General features: G+C 37.7%; 1 protein-coding gene across 4 annotated transcripts in view; it reads right to left on the reverse strand.

Moving 5' to 3' along the window:
* LOC150085768 (tRNA (uracil-5-)-methyltransferase homolog A) overlaps nucleotides 1-25,036 on the reverse strand; it is a 488,197-nt gene that overhangs the window by 446,189 nt on the left and 16,972 nt on the right. The window contains exon 1 of one of the 4 annotated variants that reach the window (XM_090374239.1): nucleotides 8,882-8,911. The exons of the other annotated variants lie outside the window; for them this stretch is intronic. The gene's annotated coding sequence lies outside the window, so the exon portion shown is untranslated. Of the gene's footprint in view, nucleotides 1-8,881; nucleotides 8,912-25,036 lie in introns of those variants that run through there. 4 annotated transcript variants of the gene reach the window in all.

A 25,036-nucleotide genomic window follows, 5' to 3' on the forward strand; every position in this document is an offset into this window, starting at 1 on the left:
TATTTGTAATCTGCTTGTGCCAAGAGAGATTAGAAGTAAGAGTAATCCCCAAAAGAGATATCATTTTGCCTAGAAATCAGAGTGTCACTAAACATAAGCATAGGAGCAGAAGAATCCTTTTTGCGAGATATAAGACAAGACTGAGTTTTAGAAGGGTTGAAATCAACTAAGTTGTCTTTGCCCCACTGGAGAATTACCTGAAGATCGGCATTTAAGGAATTGGTAGCAGATTTTCGAGAAGTTGAAGCTGATTGAGCAGGACAAGGTTTCTCAAAATGGAAAGTTGAATGCAATGTGCTATCATCGGCAAAACAATGGATAGGATTTCCAGTCAATGGAAGAAGGTCATTAGTATACAAGAGGAAAAGAGTGGGGGAAAGAACTGAACCTTGGGGGACACCGGCATTAGTGGAGAAGTTAGAAGACAGAGAGCCATCTACCATCACCCTCAGTGAGCGATCAGAGAGAAAACTGGATAACCAATTACTAAAAACAGTTGGCAAACCATAAGATGGAAGCTTGTTTAGAAGATCTTTATGACAAACACGATCAAAAGCCTTTGAGATGTCAGGAGCAACTACTTGTGTTTCACCAAACCTTTCCATTGAATTAGTCCATAAATGGGTAACATAAGCCAGAATATCACCAGTGGATCGACACTGACGGAATCCATACTGGCGATCGTTGATCAGACGGAAGGTTTCTAGGTAGTTTAAGAGTTGGCGGTTAATTGATTTCTCCATTACTTTAGAAAGAGTAGAAGTAATTGCAATGGGACGATAATTGGATGGGAGGGATTTGTCACCCTTTTTAGGAACTGGATGGATATGAGCAAATTTCCAAGCAGAAGGAAAAACACCTTTAGAATAAGAAAGTGAGAAAAGGCAGCAAAGAATAGGAGTAAGTTCAGGAGTACATGTTTTTAGAACAAGTGGGGAAATACCATCTGGACCTGGAGCTTTCTTAGCATCAAGATTCATCAAAATCCTTCTGATATCCTTTTGACGGAAGACCACAGGAGGCATTGAATGGAGCATGTTGGGAATGGTGGGAGGTGTTTTACCAAGATCATTAATACATGAGCTGGAAGAAAAATGGGATGCTAGCAGGTCAGCTTTTTCCTTGGCTGAAGTGACAACAGAACCATCTGGTTTGGACAGAGGTGGGAGCAGAGATGGGCAGAAGTTGCGGCCAATAGCTTTGGCAAGAGACCAGAATGCTCGGCTACCATTAGTGCAAGAAGCAAGTTTTCTACTCTTAGTCTGTTCAAACTCTAGTTTGGACTTATTAATAACTGCTTTACAATTGTTGCGAGCTTTGGTGTAGGAAGAAAATGAAAGTGAAGAATTAGAAACAAGCCAATTACGATATGCAACGTTCTTCTCTTGGACAGCCTTAGCACATTTATTGGAAAACCAAGGTTTAGATAAAGGACGAGATTTTAAAGTGGAGTGTGGGATAAAGGATTCCATTCCTGCAAGAATAATTTCACTGACACGATCTGAGCAAACATTGACATCAGAAGTTTTGAAACAGTAATCCGACCAAGGAAAAGAAGAAAAGATGTCTCGCAGGTCATCCCATTTTGCATTCTTGTAATGCCAAACAACACGAGGTTGGGAATGGCCATGAGATAAAGGTCCCATTGGAGAAGAGACAATCACCAAGTTGTGATCTGAAGTGCCTAAAGGACCTCTCACATCGACCATGTACTTAGAAGGGTTGTTTGTGAGAAAAAGATCAAGCATATTGGCTGGATGATTAGGATTGTCCGGTTGTTTGTTTGTTATTTGGTTTTTAGGAGCATTAGCAACTAAGGCCATATTGCTCCGGGATATGCGGTGGTCATTCCCTGACCTTCCCGCATCCTCCGTATTTGGTGGTGACGGGCTCGAACCCCGGTCTAATCAAGAAGCTTGTGCTATGCACTGCTGCTCCTTCCCACCTGGCTACGGAGGCGCGATTGTCCGGTATTCTTGTAGGTAAATGAACAATCTGTGCTAGGTCATTAGTAATTGCAAAAGCCTCAGCATCTCGACCTGCTGGGTCGGTGTGACTAGAAAACGGAAGCCAGCTGGAGTTGTGAACATTAAATTCACCAAGGAAAATTACCTCATTGTTAGGAAAGTTGGACTGGAGAAAGTCAAGTTGCAAAGAGAGGAAGTCAAAGAGCTCCAAGTGATTAGTGGAGTTGGCAGCATTTATAGCAAAGATGCTGATATATTTTCAATCATATTTAAAGGGGTAAAATATAAATTGTGAAATGAAAATTTGAAAAGCTATCACGCCATCTCGTCAGGATGGAATTAAGAACTCTGAACACTTGTACGTTACCGCCTGAGTGGAGCTATTGGCATAAGTGCATGTGAGACAATAGAGTTGGCACCACAGCATATATGTACCATACCTAGGCTATGACAATGTACCATATATGTAGAGTACATGTCTAGGCTACTGAATGAGCTTTAATATACAGTAATACCCCGACTTACGCTAACTCGGAGTTACGCGGTTCTTGATTTTTTCGTTTGGCAACGCTGCCGCCCACTATCTTCAAGGTCGTTTTTCATATGTTATCGATATACGGTGCGACGGCGGAGAATGAGAGCGAAAGATGAACAAAATTCAACTTTGCTGCTTTTATGTTTTTTATATCAGTGAAAGGGAAACACATTTCACCATAATAACATAAAAACCAACACAATTCCAGCTATCGGTATAATCGCAAATGCAATTAGATCGAGTTTACTACTAGTTTATAACAGATTTCACTAGCAGAAACGCAACTGGATTTTTATTGTTTTATGGTAGTAACCCCTAGAAATGTGAGGTGTTAATAGTGTATGTTAATAGTGCCTTTATGGTGTTGTTTATTCAGTTGCTACATGCGCGCAGCTTTGTTTATGCGTATCAAGCGTGCCTCCTCGTTTTGTAATTGTGCTTTATTCCCTAGAAATGAGTAAAATACTTAATTAAAAGGTGTGAAAAGAAAGCGTCCTGGTGAAGACACTGCAGATTCAGAGAGAAAAAGAAAAGCAATTATCGATAAACAGAGGCGGACTGGATCAAAAATTCTTACCCGGGAAAATTTATAGTGGCCTCATACTATGGTTTATGGCCAAAATCACACCGGCCCACCGGGGTTTCCCCAGTAAGGCTTATGGCCAGTCCGCCTCTGTCGATAGAGAAAAAAATATGAAATTGTGAAACGCTTTGAGCGAAATGAAAGACCATGTGATATTGCACGTGCTACAGGCCTAAATGAAGCAACGGCGAAAAGCACATGACAATTGCAAACTTGACAGTTTGAAAATTGAAAAGGGCTTAAAAATTTTAGAAAACAGACTCCAACAAAGAACGCGTTATAGCTACAAAGCAAGGAATAAAAAAATTATTAGCTTGCTACGAAGAAATTCTGCGTGAAAAAAAGAAGGCGCTGTGTCGTCAGACGAATTTGTTAGATTTTATGAAGCCATCGACATCGAAATAACTTTTTAACGTAAGTCATTTGTTTTTTTAATACATATTTTGTATTAATATGTATAAAGAACTGCAATTTTATTAATATTTTTCTTCTAAACTAGTGTTTTTGTTAGTCCTTGGTCCCAATTAAGTAAAATTTATATGTATTTATATGCAAAGTTGTACCCCGACTTACGCGAATTCGACTTACGCGATTTTCGTCGGACCCACCTATCGCGTAACTTCGGGGTATTACTGTATACAGTAAATTTTCAGTTAGTTAGTTATTTGGTTTTTAGGAGCATTAGCAACTAAGGCCATATTGCTCCGCATCCTCCGTATTTGGTGGTGACAGGCTCGCACCCCGGTCTAATTAAGAAGCGTGTGCTACGCACTGCTGGTCCTTCCCACCTGGTATGGAGGCACCGTAAATTTTCAACTTAAACTTAATTGAAAACAGTGTTATAGTGAAAAACCGTGCTGTTTGAAGTCATGCTATGAGGTAAAAAAAAAAAAAAAAAAAGGTAAAGTGCAGCCATTACAACCCACTGCAGGATGGAAGCCTCCTCAACAATACATGCTGAGGGAAATGGACCATAATCTGCCACACTAGTCCAGTGCGGGTTGGCAGATCGACCGTATTCAGCAGTCGGGGGCTTGAACCCCGGTCTACTCAAAGTGCGTGTGCTACTGCACTCACTCCCGCTCCTGACCACTCGGCTACGGAGGTATTATTGTATTTCTTCCTTTAATACATATATATATATACATATATATACATATACACACACACACACACACACACACACACATTAATTTAAAAATATATTTATTTATTTATTTAAAACAGATAAAATTACTAGTCAGAACAGATTAATGCATCAGAAATGATTTAATATTACATTTGCCTGAGAATATACAAATTCAATAGATATAGCATAAAATGGTACCTATCAAGATTAAAATTCAAAAACAAAATTGATAGTGAATATCTGCAACATACAAAGGATCCTATCAGCCTCTATATAAAGCAAAACTAATAATAAACATAATAATTCTATATTTACAAAATACAAAATCTAAAACACCAAAAAATACTGAAAATACCAAATTTTACCAGTTATTATTGAATAAGGCTTACATTGAAAGGCACGTCATCATGGGACTAGCGTCTCTCAATATATGCTATCAATAACAACCAAAATTATCTGTTTCTGCTAGTTATATGCCAGCCTAACCATATTTATGTTATACTAAATAGAGTATAAATCATAGGATTACGTTAAGTTGAAATTAGATTAAGTTAAGTTGAAATCAGATTAAGTTAAGTTGAAATACGAGTTGATATAAGTTCATTTAATAAGTTATCTGAAATTATGTTATATGAAATTAACGGCAGACTGGCAAAAATAACCGCAAGCCCTACAGATAGCAAAAATTAAAATAATTGATTTAAACATTATTAAAACATTAAAAATATACAAGTGTTTCCATAACCTATGAAAAAATTAATTTGGTATTTTTTTGCAATTTAGATTTTATAAATATGGAATTATTATGATTATTGCTTTATATAGAGGCTGATACGGTCCTTTGTATGTTGCAGATATTCACTGCCAATTTTGTTTTTGAATTTTTATCTGTCATGATAGGTACCATTTTATGCTATATATACTGAATTTGTGTGTGTGTGTGTGTGTGTGTGTGTGTGTGTGTATACACTGATTATGTTGAGACCACAGATCTCAAACATAAAACATGGACATCACCAGATGGAAATACAAAAAACTGTATCGACTACATTTTAATAAATAACAACTGGAAATCATCCATTCAAAATGTTAAAAAACTCTTAGAAATAGATTTTGACACCAACCATGAACTGCTAGCAGCAACAATTAAATGGAAATTTAAAAATACGAAGCCAAAGAACAATACAGCAACATTAAATATATCATGATTTGAAGACAAAATAAAGGAAATTTATGGGAAAACACTACATGAAAAATTAAAAGATATAAACAATCATTATCTGTGGAAAATATGGAGAAAAATAAACAAATGACTAAAGATGCAGCCTTAGAAACCTTGGGAACAAAACCAAAACCAAATAATCCTTTGATTACAGTAGAAATGTTAGATGTATGGACGGAAAAAGACAAATGAAAAACCTCCTAAACAAAGAAAATAGTCAAGATAAAAGGGAAAAATATAAAGCCCTAAAAAACAAAATAGACCACCTATGTAAAGCTGCTAAAAGGAAATGGTTGGAAGACAAAGCAAAGCAGTGCAAAGAGGCAAATAAACATCACAACTCTAAAACAACTTACTGGGTTATAAAGTAACTCTAAAACATACATCCAGAAAACACTGACAATGAAAAATAAAAACAATATAAAAACATGAAACACGTAAGAAATTAAAAAATATGGAAAGAATATTATCAAACGCTGTTCAGAGGGGAAGGAAAAAACGCTCTTGCCTCAGATAACAGAAGAGATAAAGCACCCTCGATAACAAAAGAAGTTCAGAAAGCAATTAGCCAAATGAAGAATGACAAGGCACCCAGAAATTATGGTATCCAAGAAGAACTATGGAAATTCGGAGACGATGCAATGTTAAATCACCTCGCACAATTGTTTAATCTAATTTTATTTACAGGTGATATACCAGAAGACTGGAAAAGTGGAATAATAGTACCTATACACAAAAAAGGAGATAAAGAAAATTGTCAGACTTATAGACACATTACCTTTTTAAACCACAGGTGATATACCAGAAGACTGGAAAAGTGGAATAATAGTACCTATACACAAAAAAGGAGATAAAGAAAATTGTCAGACTTATAGACCCATTACCTTTTTAAACCATATACATAAAATATTTATAAGGATCTTACAAAATAGGATACTTAAAACATATGAAGAAACAATAAGGGAAGAACAAGCCGGATTTAGAAAAGACAGATCAACATAGACCAAATATTCACACTAAACATCAATGCAGAAAAATATTGGAATAAGAAGAAACCTCTTTATCTGTGCTTCATCGATTTCAAGCAGGCAATTGACTGTGTAAACAGAGAAAATTTAATGAAGCAACTACAAAAAATCTCACTTGATCATGAAATAATCATGTTTGTAAACAATTTCTACATACATAAAAATACAAGAGCAATAGTAAAATTCAACACCCTTAAAACAGAGAAATTTGAAACAGAGAAAGGAGTCATGGATACCTTTTATCTCCATATCTATTTAATATCTACCTAGAACTAATGATATCAAGTGAAGAAAAAAGAGGCACAATAATAAATGGAAAAAATATAAACCACATAAAATATGCAGATGATATTGTGATTTTAACCAAAACCAAAGAACTAAAAGAAATAACAAATATTAATAAAGCAAGCAACAATTATGGAATTAATATTAATATAAATAAAACCAAAGTAATGCAAATCGGAAAAAACATAGAAGACAAACATCCAAAATCAACAAATAGAACAAGTACAAAAATTTGTATACCTGGGCTCTCTAATAAAATGAAACCTAAGTAATATTCACCAAATTAATCACGGACCGAACATCGGATGGACAAACATGAACAAACTCAAAAACATATGGAAGAGCAATAAAATCTCAAATAGTCTAAAAATTAAACTATATGAAACTGTCATCATACCCACAGCAACTTATGGATCAGAGAATTGGAGAATAAATAAGAAAGAAAGGCAAAAAATAATGTCATTTGAAATGAGATGTCTAAGGAAAATTAATAAAACAAATTGGAGAGAACATAAAACTAATGAACAAGTAAGGAGAGATCTAAATTTTGAACGCAGAATACAAAAAACAACTTCAGTGGTTTGGATATGTGAACCAAATGAAACAACACAGGCTGCCTAATGTAGTACTGACAGGAAGAATTGGAGATAAGAGACCACCAGGAAGATGCAAAAGAGAACGGCTCCAATGCCTAAAGGAAAAACACTGGCTTTCACAGTTATCAACAAATGATGCAAGATTCAAGAGATTGACAACAATGGAAGACGATATCTAAATAGAGACTCAACCCATGCCAAATGGATGAGTAGAATGATGATATACCGGGTGGTTATAAAATAAGTTTCCCTATTCAGGAGACCTAGTGTCAAAAAGGTTAGAGATGGCACTGTGAAAATCGGTGGGTATGTCATTTAGGGTATGGCGATTTGTAGAAGAAAAAAAAAGTAGTTAAAATTTCTGCCACCAGGGGAGAAATTGGCACTGTAAACATGAGATGGAATACTTAACTTAGGATTAGATTTTAATATCAAAACTAAGACTTCTACAGATAGTGTTCTATGTGCTTTCCTCCACTTGAGATGACATTCTGAAAACAGAGAACTATATGCAGTTTTGCATAGCATCTCGTTGAGGATGTTGGCTACAAGATGTTTAATGCTTGCTTTCAAATCTACAAGCGTCTGTATGCTGCTGCAATGGTAAACTCCGTTTTTCAGATATTCCACAGCAAGAAATTACCCCAGGGGCTCATATTTGGTGAGTATGGGCTTGGCACACCTAGGGTCCTGAGCTGGATATCATTCTTCTTTTTCTTGGTGATTCCCCTTCTACTTCTGACTCTTGTTCTCTCTCTCTCTCTCTCCCAGGGTAATTCAGAAATTTTTTTTTTTTTGGCTGGTGCAGCATAAGCCTCTGGCTTCCTTGCACCACATAGCAAATAATAATAATAATAACAGGAATTGAGATCTGCTGATCGGGATAGCCAGAACTGCAGAAAGTCTCTAGAAATCATTTCTAAAAGTTGAACGGAGCAGTTCCTTTGCTTGTTGACCAACGTGGGGAGGAACACCATCTTGCATGAACATTACGGTCTCCAAGCATTGCCTTTTTTGCAGAGCAGGAATATTGTGATCTCTTAGAAGAGCGCAGTACTGTGCACTAGTTACCGTACATCTTACGGGGTCATGAGGTGCAGATTCTTCAAAGAAAACTGGTCCAATTATAAACTCTGCTGTGAATCCACACTATAACTATAGTGTAAGGACTTTGTAGTGGTCTTTCATGTGGGGCAGATGGAAGAGAAGTTCCCCATATTTGGCAGTTTTGTACATTTACAGCCCCACAAAAAGTGAAATGTGCCACATCAGACCACAAGATCATTTGAGCCCGTGTATCGTCAAGTTCCATACAGATATCCCAGTGCTTGACAATGTAATGTTGTAATACATTAATACATTACATTACATTGTCTTGTGTGTTGTTCAGTATCGTTGTTGACTCTGAGTCAGATGGATGTTGCTTATATCGCTTCATTTGTGTACTTCTTTATAAGTATATACATGAGTTAACATATTTTACATAATTATGGGTTCTAAAGAATTAAAAAGTGAAATAAAAAGAAACCACTTTACCTTTAACTATCATTAACAAGTTCAAAGTGATAGAACTTGAAATTGTGTTCCTGGAAAAAAAAATTGCTGAAGAATTTGGCCCAGGCTGTGTCAGATATCAAAAAACAAAAAGAATCTATAAAGACATTTCCTTTAAAATTCGATGTGGGGAGTGATAAAAGCAGTGTATCAAATAGACAGACATTAAAAAAGGCCAAAAGAAGTGTTGCTAGAAGAAGCTGTATTAGTTAAGTGGTATTCACAGCCATGATCAAGTGGCATTGGCATGTGAAGCCAGCGCCGCCTGATAAGTGTATAAAAAGACAATACATTTATCTATCTATCAATGGATAAATGTATTGTCTTTTTATAGTTGTTAAATGAAGGCTCTACAGTGATATATTTTTAATTTATTTTCATCAGCACTACCTATATCATTAAATTTTCCATTTATTTGTATTCTAAGTTTGTCTTTTAAGGCTGTCTTTTGCTTCACTAAACCGGATGACCTCCCCCCCCCACAATTACTCCAGATTAGCAAGGGTTTATTGTGTGTGTGTGTGTGTGTGTGTGTGTGTGTGTGTGTGTGTGTGTGTGTGTGTGTGTGTGTAAAATATATATATATATAATATAAAATATTATATAACTGTAATTAAACTGAATTGCTAAGTTCCAATAAAGTAAAACTACATAGTTTTATTCAGTGTCCTATAAAGTAACAATCCTAATCATTAACTGATCAGAGGATAACTATATTTGCTTTTCACTTTAATTAATCACTGAAAGAGAAAAAAAAAAGATAAAATTCAATTAATTTTAAGGAAAAAAAAAAAAATGAGCCTCAAATGTAACACACTGCTTACATTGCCTAACTTGTAAAGGAACTACATTATAGATTGTTTAGACTTTACTTAATAAGAAAAATTTCGATGAATATCACATTTTCAAGCATATGTTTCATTGTTTACTAGAAAGCTTTTAGGATCAATCATAGCCTCCCTTGTTAAAAAAGTATGTTTTTGCATTAATCGACCAGAAAAATGTGGATTGCTGCTAACTTTTCAACGTATATTCTGTTGGCTGTGTGGATGGTTCTAAGTTTAATTCTGATTTCATAGCATTCTTTCCTCAGTTCTCCCCTTCAGATATACTATAAATCTGGAAAAGGACCTCTGATCCATTTCAAATTTTCAATGCATACTTAGAATATTTTGCAAATCTTTGAAACAAATTTTCATGTTGATGAGTTGATGACCAAACCGTCCAGCAATTCATGACAACACGACGAAAGAAATGGCCTTCAGTGTCCAAGTGCAAAGTGTGTTAGTTGTCTGACGGCACCCAGGGTTCCCCCTATCTCCACGTTGTGTACTCTGTGTAGCACAGAACTTTGTGAAGGCCAGAGATTTAAAAAGTGTGTGGGGACTGGACAGATGTGTAGTGTTGTGTACCATTGTTCTTCTGATCATTTAGCCATTGGGGCCCCTGTTGGGACCCACCGTTACCGCACTTGGCCCTGAGAAGGCAGGTCAGGTACCCAGTAGATTTTTTGTACTCTGGCAGGTCCTGCCACCTAGTTTCCAAAGATTACAGAGGCAAGGGCCTATGTGAAAAAAAAAAAAATAATAAATAAATAAAAAAGGGTGTTACACTAGAATATAAAAGGCCAAGAGAGGTTTATGTAAGCATGGTTTAAATTTGGACGTTATTAATTGATAAGTTATGTGGGGGTGTACACTGCGAGTTAGTTTCCACCAATCTCCTCCCACCGGCCGGGGAGGAGAGTAAAAGAAAACCAGGCTATTAGAATGCTAGGTTTGATTGCCAATGTGGCTTGTGGCAGAAAAGCTGCTGATGTCTCCAGTGTCTGGGTTTGTAGTCTTGAGTGGGATCAGGTACCAGTTGATCTTGCTTGCAGATTCAGTTGCAGATATCAGCCCAATGGAACTTGGATGAAGGAAGTGAATTTCAGTTCAACTGTGCTTCAATGAGGTTGGCGGTTGATGCTACTGGAAAGGGGTGCCCAGAATCTGTCTCAAGTTATTGGTCTTGGTGGTTTAGACTCCTTAATGTTCTTCATCTGTTGAAGACATCCTGTGCAAAAGTGGTGAAGTATTTATAATTGTCATGGGTATGAATTAGTATATGTTCTTGGTCCGTTGGCAAATTAATAATCTTTGTGATCAGAATAGATCAAGTCTTCACAGTCAGGACAGTCATACATTATATGGTGCCAAGATTCATCAGTGCCACAGTGGCAGCGTGGATCATCTCTGATGCCCAGAGATGTTAATTCTTGTATCGACCCATGGCCTGTGAGGAGGTATGTTATGTACAGGCCAGGGGAAAACCAGCTTGGGGATTTTGGGAACGTGAGCATTACTTCAGGGATGAATTTCTTTGTAACTGCTCCCTTAGTGGATGTCATCCATCTGTCCTGCCAGGCCTGCTGCAGGTGTGTGAGAAGGCACCTTTTCTCTGTCTTTCAATTAATTGCTGGGTTGGTGGTGAATCCAATGCTGGTAGTGGAGATTCCTTTGGACAGATGATACAACATGCCACATCTAATTATTTCGAGGTCTAGAGGGAGGACTCCAGGAAGGACTTGGAGAGCAGAGTGCTCACAGTACAGCAGGCTCTGGTGATGGTAAGTAGTATTGCTATTTGAATGGTGGCTAATTTCTTCTGATTTGTGACAATAGTTTCCCGGTGATACCAGACCCCTGCAGCATTTGAGATGGCTGGAATCACAGTGTCCAGCAGCTTTTACTCTCCCTCTTACGGCAGCAAGAGGATGAGAGTGGAAGTAGAGGATGCTAAGAATCTCTGAGTATGAACCAGGCTGCCATGCACAAAAACTGAACTTGGCCAGTTACAACGTAAGATCGCTCATCGTAGGCTTTGCTGAAACAAGAATAAGAAATGAATCACTTATAAGTTCACCAAATGGAAATCTGCTGTAGTTCAGTGGAAACAATGAAAAAGAATGAAGACAGAGTTGGCTTTTTGGTCCATAAAGATATAAAAAACAATATTTTGGAATTCAAAAGGACATCACCAAGGGTGTCAAGATTACTACTCAGGATTTCTAATAGGTATAAACTAAAGGTTATAATGATATATACACCAACGTCGAGCCACAATGATGAAAAAGTTGAAGAAATGTACACCAAAATTGAGAGACTTCTAGATGAACAGAAAACTCACTGCACCGTCATTATAGGGAATTCAATGCTAAGGTTGGAAAAAGATAAAACAGCACAGAAAGGGCAACTAAAGGAAATTTTGGAATTAGTGAAAGACTTGTGGAATTTGCACAATCTCGAGGAACGTCAGTAATTAACATTTTTTTTTTTAAGAAAAGGGTGAATACACAGTGGACACGGAAAAGCCCAATTAGATTAGCAACTAATGAAATTGACTTCCTACTCACTAACAGAAGATATATTGTGAACAATGTTACCATCCTGAACAAGAAAAATGTTGAAAGTTATCACAGAATGGTAAGATGCACACTTGATATAGATGTAAGAAAAGAAAGGGAAAAACTGACTGAAGTAAATAATAGTCTTAGATGGTGAGAAAAAGCAGTATGTACTGGAACTTAGAATAAATTTGAGCTTCTGCAGACCTTTCATGATCAAGCTATTAGCGAGGACTACAGCAATTTCTGTAAAGTGATAAAACCCGAGAAACCTATAGGTGAAAAGAAACACAGGAAGAAAAAATTAGTCAAGAAACACTTGTCATGATGAACCAAAAACAAAAAATTAAGAGCAAGATAAACACCAGCAAAGACAAAATTGAGTATACCAAGTTATGCAAAGCCATTAGAAACAGACTCAGACAGAACATAAGATTTAACACAAGAAAAGTAGAACAAGCATTAAGGGAAAACAAAAGCCTTAAACCAGCAGTCATGAGAAGTAATACAGAAAGACAAATGATACTGAAACTGAAGAATAGTGATGGTGTACTTATAAATAGCAGAGAAGACAATTCAAATAGCAGAAGACTATTATAAAGTATTATATAAGGAGCAAGGGAATGATGCCAGCAGTGGGGAAGATGTATCACAAATTTGCAATACATGCGACATACCTTTATCCTTCCTGATGAGATAGAACATGCATTGAAAAAAATGAAGAATCAAAAATCCCCAGGTGAAGATGAAATTACCGTAGATTTGCTAAAATTCGAAGAGACATGACACAGAAACTGACAAGACTCTCCACAAAATACATTAGAAAAGGTGAGGCTCCTAAGGAGTGGAATAATGCATTCTTAATTTTGCTACATAAGATAGAAGAAAAATCCAAAATTGGAAATTATACACAAATTAGCCTGTTGTCCCACATCTACAAGTAGTTCACAAGGGTCATCACTAACAGATTAGAAAGAAAACTTGATGAGAATCAACATAAAGGGCAAGCTAGCTTTAGGACAGGGTTTTCAACTATGGATCACATTCATGTAATATCACAGCTAATGGAGAAAGCAAATGAATATAAAACACCATTATGCCTGGCATTTGTGGATTATTAAAAGGCATTTGACTGCATACAGCATAAGGCAATGTTTCTGGCACTGGAACAACAAAACATAGACACCCCATAGATTATGATTTTGAAGAAAATATATGAGAATGTTACCTCCTTTATTAGACTAGACAAAGACAGTAGAAAATTTAAAATTGAGAAAGGGTTCGACAAGGAGACAATATCTCCAAAGTTGTCTGCCTCTTGAGGAAGCCTTCAGAAGTTTGGACTGGTCGCAGAAAGGAGTTAATGTGAATAGAGAGTACCTAAACCATCTACGATTTGCAGATCAAAATTGGGATCATAAGCCACGATTCCGAAGAATTAGAGGAAAACCTTAGTATTCCTCTAAGGAATACTAAGGTTTTCCTTAGTCAAGAGAAGAATAAATTTCGGATGGATAGCATTCAGGAAATATAGTCACATACCTGAGGAACAACATCCCAATTTGTCTGAAATGTAAAATAATGAACCAATATATACTCCTCACCCATAATCACTTATGGAAGTGAAACTTGGGCACTCACTAAAAGAATGGAAGAGAAGCTGAAAACTACACAGCAAAGAATGGAATGAATTATATTAGGAATCAGACTGTTAGATAAGAAGAGAAACACGTGGATTAGTAGGAAACACAAATAAAGGACATTTTTATCAAAACTAAAGACTGAAATGATCTTGGGCAGGACACATAGTTTGAAGAAATAATGACAGATGGACGAAGAAAACAGATGGCTAAAAGAAAACCTGGAAGACAACAACGGAGATGGACAGATAAAATTTGAGAGTTTGCGGGTGATAAACGGATGGTCATTGCACAAAACAGAAGGAACTGGAAAGTTGCTGGAGAAGCCTTCATCCTGCATTGGATTGAAAATGGCTGATGATGATTCAATTGATTATTGAAATCTCTTGAAATACTAATCATTCAATTATGCCCATGACTAGGTTTTTTTTTGTTTTTTTTTTTTTTTTTTGGCTGTATAAGCTTGCTTTCTTGCATCACATGCCTCAACTAATGCTAATGCAACTAATACTACCTGAAAGGCATCTCTTAGTATATGAAGAGCTGCAGAGGATTGTGAATTTGGCACACAATGTGGGAGATGGTTTCAATGATCTCAAAGAAAGAGAAATGAAAGCAATAAGGAAGAAACGGATGTAATTCAAGGGTCTCATTTATCACTAAAGGCACTGGTTTAGATTTTAGACACATCTAAGGCTCGACTAATTAAAATAGATCCTTTGATGCAACATAGTCAAAAATTTAAAGGACTACAGTAGGTTCTTGGAACATCCTATAGTAAAAGAGAATAGTTGGTTCTGTAAGTTTGAAGTTGTTCAATAAAAGGATTCTGACTGGTTGCAGCATATGTTCGGAAGAGAGAGTGGGAATTATAGGAGCCAATTCAGAAGAACAGTGCCACGGAAGTACAGGTTGAGTACCCCTAATCTGAAATGTTTCGGATTTTGGAATACATGGCATGGGAGGTTGAAGTAAAGTGGAAATAAAATTTAGATTTCATGCAAAAAATTCAATTTCATTTAACAAAAACATGGTCTCTGCTTCCAAAAGAATGTAAATGCAACAAATACTAATTCAATATTCATATTTCATGTGAAAAAAATTCCTTTTTATTTATCATCTTCAGAAGGAACATCACAAGCAACTGAGGGACCAAGAACTGGGTCCATCAGGGATGAGGAGACATTGTGCTGAATGGCATTTTTAAATGTTTCTTCCAGAGTCATTTGCCTCATTAACAAACTTTCACGTTGTAGAAGTCTCTCATTTATTTTATAAACTGACATTATTTCTTGTTCTTTTATAAAAGCATGCTGCTCTAGTCCTTTCAATGAGTTCACCATATACTTTTTCACCATGTCGCCTATAGGCATCTTTACTGAAGTGTTAACAATGTCATCTTCATCATCACTTTTACCATGATCATCTTGATTCAAAACCATTTCAGCTATTTCACCATTTCTCACTGAATGAATAATTGGAGCCACATTACCAATGTTAAAGACTTCTTCGCTATCCACTTTTTCCAGCTTACTGACATACTCCGAAGGTACTGTTTTTGCATATGTAAAGAGTTCAGACATCATCCTTTTCTCAAAATTATTATCTTCTTCATCATCATCACTGAGCAGAGTCACAGGCCACAGGATGTACCAGGCATGCATAACTGTGTCTTTAGTCACTGAGGTCCAAGCATTTGCAACAACATATACTGCATCCTTCAGGTTAAACTCCTGGAAACCTTCCACACCCATGCCTCTGTTCACTGCCACCAGCATGCTGTTCAAGAAAGTGTTTTTATATTTACACTTCATTGATCTAAGGATACCCTGGTCACATGGCTAAATTAATGAGGTCACATTTTGGGGAAAGTACATGGCATAAACATTATTTTTGATGAGCATTTCAACTGGAGGATGAGTAGAACAATTGTCAAGAAATAAAATCTTGCAGTCATTATCCAGTCCAGCCTCCCTGCAGTGAGCATGAGCTGCTGGTACAAAATGATTAAACCAATCAGAAAAGATGTTCCTGGCGATCCGTGCCTTTCTGTTAGCATAATAATGGACTGGTAAGAAATTCACTCCTTTAAAACAGAGAGGACACAAGCTTTGGCCTATCACAGCAAGTTTACACATGTGTGCCTGCTGCATTAGTACATCCCAGCACAGTTAATCTGTCCTTGGCATCCTTAATTCCTGTTGGGGCTGTCTCATCAGCTGTAATTAGTGTCTTCCTGGGGCAATAGCACCAAAACAATTATGTTTCATCAGGGCTTTTGGGAACATATATTATAGACTTGTTCTGCCATCAGATTTTAATCAGCTATGACCTTGGCAAACTTGTCAATGAATTTCTCCGCTGCCTCGTGATCAGTAGATGCCTTATCACCACAAATCTTTAAAAATTTAATGCCGTGTCTTTTCTTAAATTTCTGTAACCAGCCTGTTGAATATTCACAGTTCACTTCAATTTTCAGTTCTTTATGATAGATTTTTGCTTGTTCCGTGATCCGCTGACTGGTAAGTGGCATGTGTTCACTGCGACGCTAACAGATCCACTCTTCCAAAACACAATCAAGATCTTCATTTTAGCTTTATGCAGCGTTTTTCTATTTCATTTTTATCACTTTCAGCATAGTACTTGAACAGTTTATCCTTCTCTTTCTTCAGGTCATAGATGATGGCTGTTCCAACACCAAACACTTCTGTAAGATGTCTCACACTTACACTGCTGCCCAGTTTCTTCAACAAATTCACATTCTGTTCTATAGATAAACTTAAATCCTTCTTCTTCTACGATAATATAATTATCACTGTTAACTGGAGTATCAGGTTTTTTTTTACATTTTCAACAATATCTTTGCACCACAGAGCAGAGAATCTAAACAAAGTGAGTAATGGACATACACTTTGCGTTGATGATAATTGGCGCTTTACACACTGCGTCACATCTCTTTCATGCCAGGGGCTCCCAGTTTTCAGAAGTCAAGTATTTTTCAAAAAGTTTCGGTTTTTGGAGCTTTTCAGTTTTGGGAATTTCGGATTGGGAATACTCAACCTGTATCTATAGAAATGGCATGCAGCAGAAACAAAACATCTATGAGACAGATAGTGGAGAGACTATGTTAAAGATGAGTCATTAATTAACCTAACTGCCCTCTTTTGAATGGAATCTAGAAGCCTGACAGAGATTTTGGGTGGTGCACCCAAAATCTGTCGGGCTCCTAGATTCCACCACCTCAGATGTGGGAGCAATATTCCATGGTAGAGAGGGATTTGCAATTTGTACAGTGAACAGAGTTTGGAAGAAAAGTAATGCTGAGACAAAAGAGAAAACGCAGTTTTTTAGATGCAGAGGAAGCATTTGTAATGTGCTTATGCCAAGAGAGATTCAGATGTCTAGTATCATTGTGGCAGGCTCCAGGATTTCCCCCATTCTCCACTAAGTCCTCAGAACTGGGCATAGCCCAAGCCGTTACTTCCGGTCAACAACAGAACATGGTCTGCAACTGGCCAAATCCAACAGGCATAAAGCAGCCAGGGTGCATCAGACACCAGGTCTAGCACCCCCTGACCCCCATCCCTAGCTGCATGAAGGCACGCCAGGTTCAACTATCAATGACACTTTACTGGGGTCCGGGAAGCTAGGTGGGCTTCCCGGACCCCAGGGCGAGTTGGTGATAGTGGGAGAGGGATGGTTTTAATAAGAAATAGTAAGTTGGGAATGGGAGAAGGCATTCCCTAGAAAACTAAGTGATGAGAGTGGTAAAAGAACACAGATTGTAGTGAACCCACCCTGGAAAGGGGGTCAAGCAAGTCCACCTAGTGGTCTGTCCCCGGATGGGTTGATATCCGACCCTCTAAGGGTTAGCAAGTGGTTCTCTGGTAGGGAGCCTACTAGGCTGAGGCCTGTTTCCCACTCAGCGTGACTGAGTCAGATTGCGTAATCCCAGCCTAATATGAGGTTGGCTGTCATGGTCTGGAGTGTCTTCCGAGTTTGATAGTCATTGTCAGTGGGTTCCTCTTGTCGGGAATTCTACTAGGGTATGGTGGAACCAGCAGGGTGGTCATGCCTCCGGGCAGGATTCTAGTTCGGGTTTAGCCATCAGACATTGTCACTATTTGAATACACGTCCTGCGAATTCAGTGAATGCAGCAAAGTTTCCTTTGTTTGTATAAGTAGAGGTAGCTGTTCCAGTGCATATGCCTCCATGAGAGTTTGAAGAGGCATTCACAGGTCTTGGTAAATCGGACAGGTGTAGGTAATGTTGTGGGCCGTCTCTAGCATTCCACAGGTGCAGGCAGGGTTTTGTATCAGCCAAATGCATGAAGTTTTGCATTGAGGCTTTCATGTCCAGTTAGTAGAAAAGTCGTGTGTAAGTTTTGTATGAACCATTTCTTGAACTGTTTGGGGTGCTCCTGCACTGAGTGAACCATCCCAGATGTGGGAGTAATATTCCATGGTAGAGAGGGAATTGCAATTTGTAGTGAATGGAGTTTGGAAGAAAAGTAATGGTGAGACAAAAGAGAAAACCCAGTTTTTTAGATGCAGAGGAAGCAATATTGTAATGTGCTTATGCCAAGAGAGAGATTCAGATCTCTAGTATCATTGTGGCAGGCTCCAGGGTTCCACCGTTCTCCACTGAGTCCTCAGAACTGGGTATAGCCCAAGCCGTTACTTCTGGCCAACAACAGAACACGTTCTGTGTTGGCCAGATCTAACAGGTGTATAGCAACCAGAGTACAGCAGGTGTAGTGCACCCTCACCCCCCATCCCTAGCCACGTGGAGACATGCCTGGTTCAACTATCAATAACTTGGGGTCCCGCAGTGAGAGAGAGAGAGAGAGAGAGAGAGAGAGAGAGAGAGAGAGAGAGAGAGAGAGAGAGGGAGGGAGCTTAGAAGTTAGGGTATTCCCCAATGAAGATATATAACCTTGCCTAGAAATCAGTGTCAGATGAATCCTTTTTGCGAAATATAATACACAACTGAGTTGTAGAAAGATTGAAATCAACTAAGTTACCTTTTACCCACTGAATCAGCATTTAAGGAATTATTAGAGGATATTCGAGAAGTTAAAACTGTTTTCCAGGGCAAGGTTTCTCAAACTGGAAGATGAAACGCAGTGTGTTATCATCAGCAATACTATGGATAGGATTTCCAGTCAATGTAAAAAGGTCATTAATATATAAGATGAAAAGAGTGGGAGATAGAAATGAACCTTGGGGAACACCAACATTATTGGACACGTTAGAAAAGACTGAGCTATCTGCCATCACACACACAGTGAGCGGTCAGAGAGAAAACTTGATGCCCAATTACAAAAAAAACAGTTCCAAACCATAAATGGAAGCTTACTTATAAGACCTTACACAAGTAATTACAGACCAGTTATTTTAACTTCTGTTCCGGGTAAAATAATGGAGTCACTGGTTAAAGATGCATTGCAGGATCATCTAGACAAGACTGCAGCAATAATTCAGACACAGCATGGGTTTAAGGGAAAGTCTTGTCTGACAAATTTGATAGGATATTTTGATGTGGTTACAAAGGAACTGGATGCAAAAAATAATTTTGATATCATATATTTGAATTTCAGGAAAGCTTTCGACACTGTTGTGCATGGAAGACTATTGTACAAATTGGAGCAGAATGGTATTAAGGGTAAGTTGCTACAATGGATAAAAGGATGGTTGAGCGGGAGAAGAGAGAGGGTGGTAATCAATGGGTGCTGCTCTTCGTGGACTAATGTTATTAGTCCACGAATTCGGTTTTGGGTCCACTGTTGTTTTGTATATTTATCAATGATATTGATGACAGTATATCAGGCTTAGTGTCGAAATTGGCAGATGATACAAAGGTTGGCAGGATTGTTAATGACGGTAATGGTAGTGTGCTACTGCAACAGGATCTACATAATTTGGGCAGATGGGCTAAGAAGTGGCAACTGAAGTTTAACCTTGACAAATGCAAAGTACTGCATATGGGTAGAAGTAACCCCAGAGAAACGTACCAACTGTGTGGTACTACACTTAAGGTGGTAGAAAATGAAAAATAGCTGGGAGTAATTGTGCAGTCAGATATGAAGTTTTCTGAGCAATGCAGACAGGCTGCCAGGGCAGATCATGGGGTTTTGTCGATGATATATAGGAATTTTGCTAGCAGGGAAAAGGAGGTGATTATCCCTCTGTATAAGGCAATGGTCAGGCCACGCCTTGAGTACTGCGTACAGGTCTGGAGGTCTCATTTTAGGAAGGATGTAGAAGGATGTAGGAAGAATGTAGGAAGAATGTAGATTAGAAGGATGTACAGAGAAGGGCAACAAGATTGGTGAGGGGAATGAAGGGATCCTCTTAGCAAGAGAGGCTTAAGTTCTGCAAATTGCAGTGCCTGGAGACTAGGCACCTGTGCGGTGATCTGATAGAGGTGTATAAGGCCTTGAATGGGTTGAGCATGCTGAATTCTGATGGGATCCTTCCACTTGTTCAGATTACGAACCTAAGGGGGCATAAATTCAAATTAAGAAAAGACATGTACAATAGATGTGTGGAAATTTGCCTTTAGCCAGCGGGTGGTTAATTGCTGGAACAAACTTCCATCTGTCATTGTGGAAGTTGATAGCTTAAATAAATTTAAGGAGGAACTGGACAGGCATTTGGAGGGAATGGTGTTTTTTTTTTTTTTTTTGGCTGATGCTGCATAAGCTCATTCACTTGCTTTCTTGCATCACATGCCACTACTACTACCTTTATAAGATGGAAGCTTACTTATAAGACCTTTATGTCAAACACAATCAAAAGCCTTTGAAATGTCAAGAGCAACTGCTTGAGTTTCACCATACTTTTCTATTGAATTTGTCCATAGATGGGTAACATAATTCAGAATATCACCAGTGGATCGACACTGATGGAATTCATACTGGCGATTTTGATCAGATGGAAGGTTTCCTAGATAGTTTGAGTTGGTGGTTAATTGGTTTTTGCATTACTTTAGGAAGAGTAGAAGTAATTGCAATGGAACAATAATTGGATGGGAGGGATTTGTCACCCTTTTTAGGAACCGGCTGGATATGAGCAAACTTCGAAGCAGAAGGGAAAACACCTTTGGAATAAAAAAAGTGAAAACAGACGACACAGAACAGATTTTGAGAAAAAAGTGGAGAAATACCATTAGGACCTGGAGCTTTCTTAGCATCAATATTTGTCAAAATCCTTCTGACATCCTTTTGACAGAACACCACAGGAGGCATTGAATGTACAAGTAGTGTACTGAGAATGGTGGAAGATGGCTTACCAAGATCATCAATACACGAGATGGAAGAAAAATAGGATTCTAGCAGGTCAGGTTTATCTTTGGCTGAAGTGGAATTAGAATCATCTGGTTTTGACAGAGATGGGAAGACTGGCAAGATTTCTGGCAAAAAATCTGGCAAGACTCTTCACAAAATACATTAGAAAAGATGTGGTGCCTAAGAAGTGGAATAATGTAATCATAGTTTTGCTGCATAAGAAAGGAGATAAATCAGAAATTGGAAATTATAGACCAATTAGCTTGTTGTCCCACATCTACAAGTTGTTCACAAGGGTCATTACTAACAGATTAGAAAGAATACTTGAGAATCAAGAGAGAGGAAGCTGGCTTTAGGAGAGGATTCTCAACTATGGATCACCTTCACGTAATGTCACAGCTAAAGGAGAAGGCAAATGAAAGATTTTTTTGTGCCACGTCTCTTCCTCCCAATTTTAACAACTCTACAGTAACTTCATCTTCTCCCAGAGCTTTCTGATTCTTCATTTTCTTCAACGCATGTTCTACCTCATAAAACACCAATATAAAACACCGTTATGCCTGGCATTTGTGGATTATGAAAAGGCATTTGCTCCTTACAGCATAAGGCAATGTTTCTGGCACTGGAAAGACAAGGCATAGATATCCCATATATTATGATTTTGAAGAAAATATATGAGAGTTCTACCTCCTTTATTAGACTAGACAAAGACAGTAATAAATTTAAAATTGAGAAAGGAGTTCGACAAGGAGACACAATATCTCCGAAGTTGTTTACTGCTGCCCTTGAGGAAGCTTTCAGATTAGGCTGGTCACAGAAAGGAGTCGATGTGAATGGAGAGTATCTAAACCATTTACGATTTGCAGATGACATTGTGGTCATAAGCCACGATCCCAAAGAATTAGAGGAAAATCTTAATCAGTTATGCAGAGTTAGTAATGATTTTGGACTAAAGATGAATATGGCTAAAACAAAAGTAGTGATGAACAAGTATGCCACAGAAAGGGAATTATGATTGAAGGAACAGTAATTGAAAATGTGGAGTCATACTTATTTGGGACAAGTCATTAGCTATAATAATGATAAATGGATAGAAGTCAAGAGAAGAATAAATTTTGGATGGAGAGCATTCAATAAATATAGTCACATACTGAGGAGCAATATCCCAATTTGTCTGAAACGTAAAATAATGAACCAATGTATACTCCCCACCATGACTTATGGAAATGAAACTTGGGAACTCACCAAAAGAATGGAAGAAAAGCTGAGAACTACACAGTGAAGAATGGAAGGAATTATATTGGGAATCAGACTGTTAGATAAGAAGAGAAACAAAGAGATTAGGCAGCAAACTCAAGTAAAGGACATTCTTATCTAAAATAAAGAACCGAAATGGTCTTGGGCAGGACACATAGCTCGAAGACATGATGACAGATGGACTAAGAAAATAACAGAATGGTACCCAAGAGGAACTAACAGAAAACCTGGAAGATAACAATGGCGATGGATAGATGAAATTCATGAGTTTGTGGGTAGTAAATGGATGGCCATTGCACAAAACAGAAGGAACTGGAAAGTTGCTGGAGAGGCCTTCATCCTGCGGTGGATTGAAAATGTCTGATGATGATGATTCTATAACTGTCTTTCCATAAATTTGAATTTATGTCCCCTCAGGTTCATAATCTGAGCAAGAGGAATAATCCCATCAGAACTGAGCCTGCTCAACCCATTCAAAGCCTTATACACCGCAATCAGATCACCTCACAGGTGCCTAGTCTCCAGACACTGCAATTTGCAGAATTTAAGCCTCTCTCGGTAAGAGGATCCCTTCATTCCCCTCACCAATCTTGTTGCCCTTCTCTGTACACGCTCAAGCAAATCTATATCCTTCCTAAATGAGGCCTCCAGACCTGTATACAGTACTCAAGACATGGCCTGACCATTGCCTTATACAGAGGAACAATTACCTCCTTTTCCCTGATAGCAAAATTCCTGTATATCACTGACAATACCCCATGACTTTCTCTGGCAGCCCGTCTGCACTGTTCAGAAAATTTCATATCTGACTGCACAATTACTCCCCAATGTTTTTCATTTTCTACCACCTTAAATGTAGTACCACACATGTTTATAATGTCAAACAACACAAGATTGAGAATGGCCTCAAGAGAAAGGCTCTGTTTGAGAAGAGGCCATCCACCAAGTTGCGATCTGATGTGCCTAGAGGACCACTCACTTCGTTCGTCTATTTAGAAGGGTTGTTTGTGAGAAAAAGATCAAGTGTGTTAGCTGTGTGGTTAGAATTGTCAGGTATTCTGGTAGATAAATGAACAATCTGTGTGAGATCATTAGTAATTGCAAAAGCCTCAGCATCTCAACCAGCTGGCCTGTGTGACTAGAAAACCTTAAAATCACCAAGGAAAATTACCTCAGTGTTAGGAAAATTGGACTGGAGAAAGTCAATGTTCCAACTGATTAGTCGAGTTGTAAGAAGGAGAGAAGCATCAAATGAGTCTGACAGAATATGGTAAAGAGATTTTAAACCAGAGGAGAAGCTTGAAAAGAGGAGATTCAAAATTACTAGTCTCTGACAGGAAATATCAGAATGGACATATGCACAAGTATAACCTTTGAAGCAAAAGGAATCATGCAATGAATAATTTAGACAACTGAGAAAAAATACATGGGGTTTGGAAGACTAATTGCAAATGGACATCACTGAGGTTAGAACTGAAACCACGTATATTTGTGAAATGAACAAGAAAGTGTTTGGGAAGTTTAGACTTTTTTCGTAGATAAGTTTGTTCCATTAGTTCAACAATTCATGATATATTCAGTGCTAAGAAAAGGTAGGAATATCATGCCATATGAAGTAATGAAATTTTTGGATATGGCATACACATGACAAGAATTAAAATGTATAAGAACAAGGTTCAATTTGTTTTACATTAAAAATAATTAAACTGAATTAAGAGGTATTCTGATACTCACTACATTACTAAAGTTAAAATTTTATAAATTATTTAAATTAATTTTTTCAGCACTCGAAAGAAAACGGACATTCCAAAATATCTAATGCCAATAATTGAAGACCTCAACCTCGACACTCAGAACTAATCGTCCAAAATATGAATGAGTGCAAAATTTCAGACTTCTGGTCATGACCTGCTTTCCTGGAGCATTGCATATTAACGACCAAAAGTCCAAAATGAGAAAAGGGCAACGAACATTAATCCAGTTTCCATGAAGTTTCATTTTAAGGGTTTTGGCTATGTGTAATTTTGTGTAATTGTGTTGAATACTGAGGATTTTAGTTTTATTAAGAAGAAAGGTGTGGGCTTCAGTAATCGCATGATATGCTAATTCAGATGCGGCAGAATGTAAAGCTCGAAATGACAGAGAATGCTGCTTAACCCTTTGTTCTAAAGCACAACAGCGTGTTGAGCCCTGATATGGAGAATCACACAAGCCATGCATGAAATATTGTAAACCAGATTGTTTGTTTGTAATGAATTATTACCACACTATTTTTTTAAAACTGCATGTAACTTTCTCGTAAGTTTAAAAGCTATTCTGTGTTTATAAAAAGTTTCTTTAATTGGATATACCACCATTCTATGCATGGAAGTGAAATAATTTTTCTGCAATACTGTTATTTGCAAAACTGTTATAGATAATGGGTATTCCCCGGTCTGAGAATCTATTTACTAATATTTGTATTTCTATTTAAGTTTTTCTACTTAAATATTAATAACTATTTAAGTCTAGTTGAAAAGTAAAATATTTATATGCAGTGAGAAACTGATTAAAAGTTACAGATCTT

This window comes from Mastigoproctus giganteus, chromosome 5 (genome assembly GCF_048544385.1).
Source record: "Mastigoproctus giganteus isolate SK-2022 chromosome 5, ASM4854438v1, whole genome shotgun sequence".
Taxonomy (NCBI): Eukaryota; Metazoa; Arthropoda; class Arachnida; order Uropygi; family Thelyphonidae; genus Mastigoproctus; species Mastigoproctus giganteus.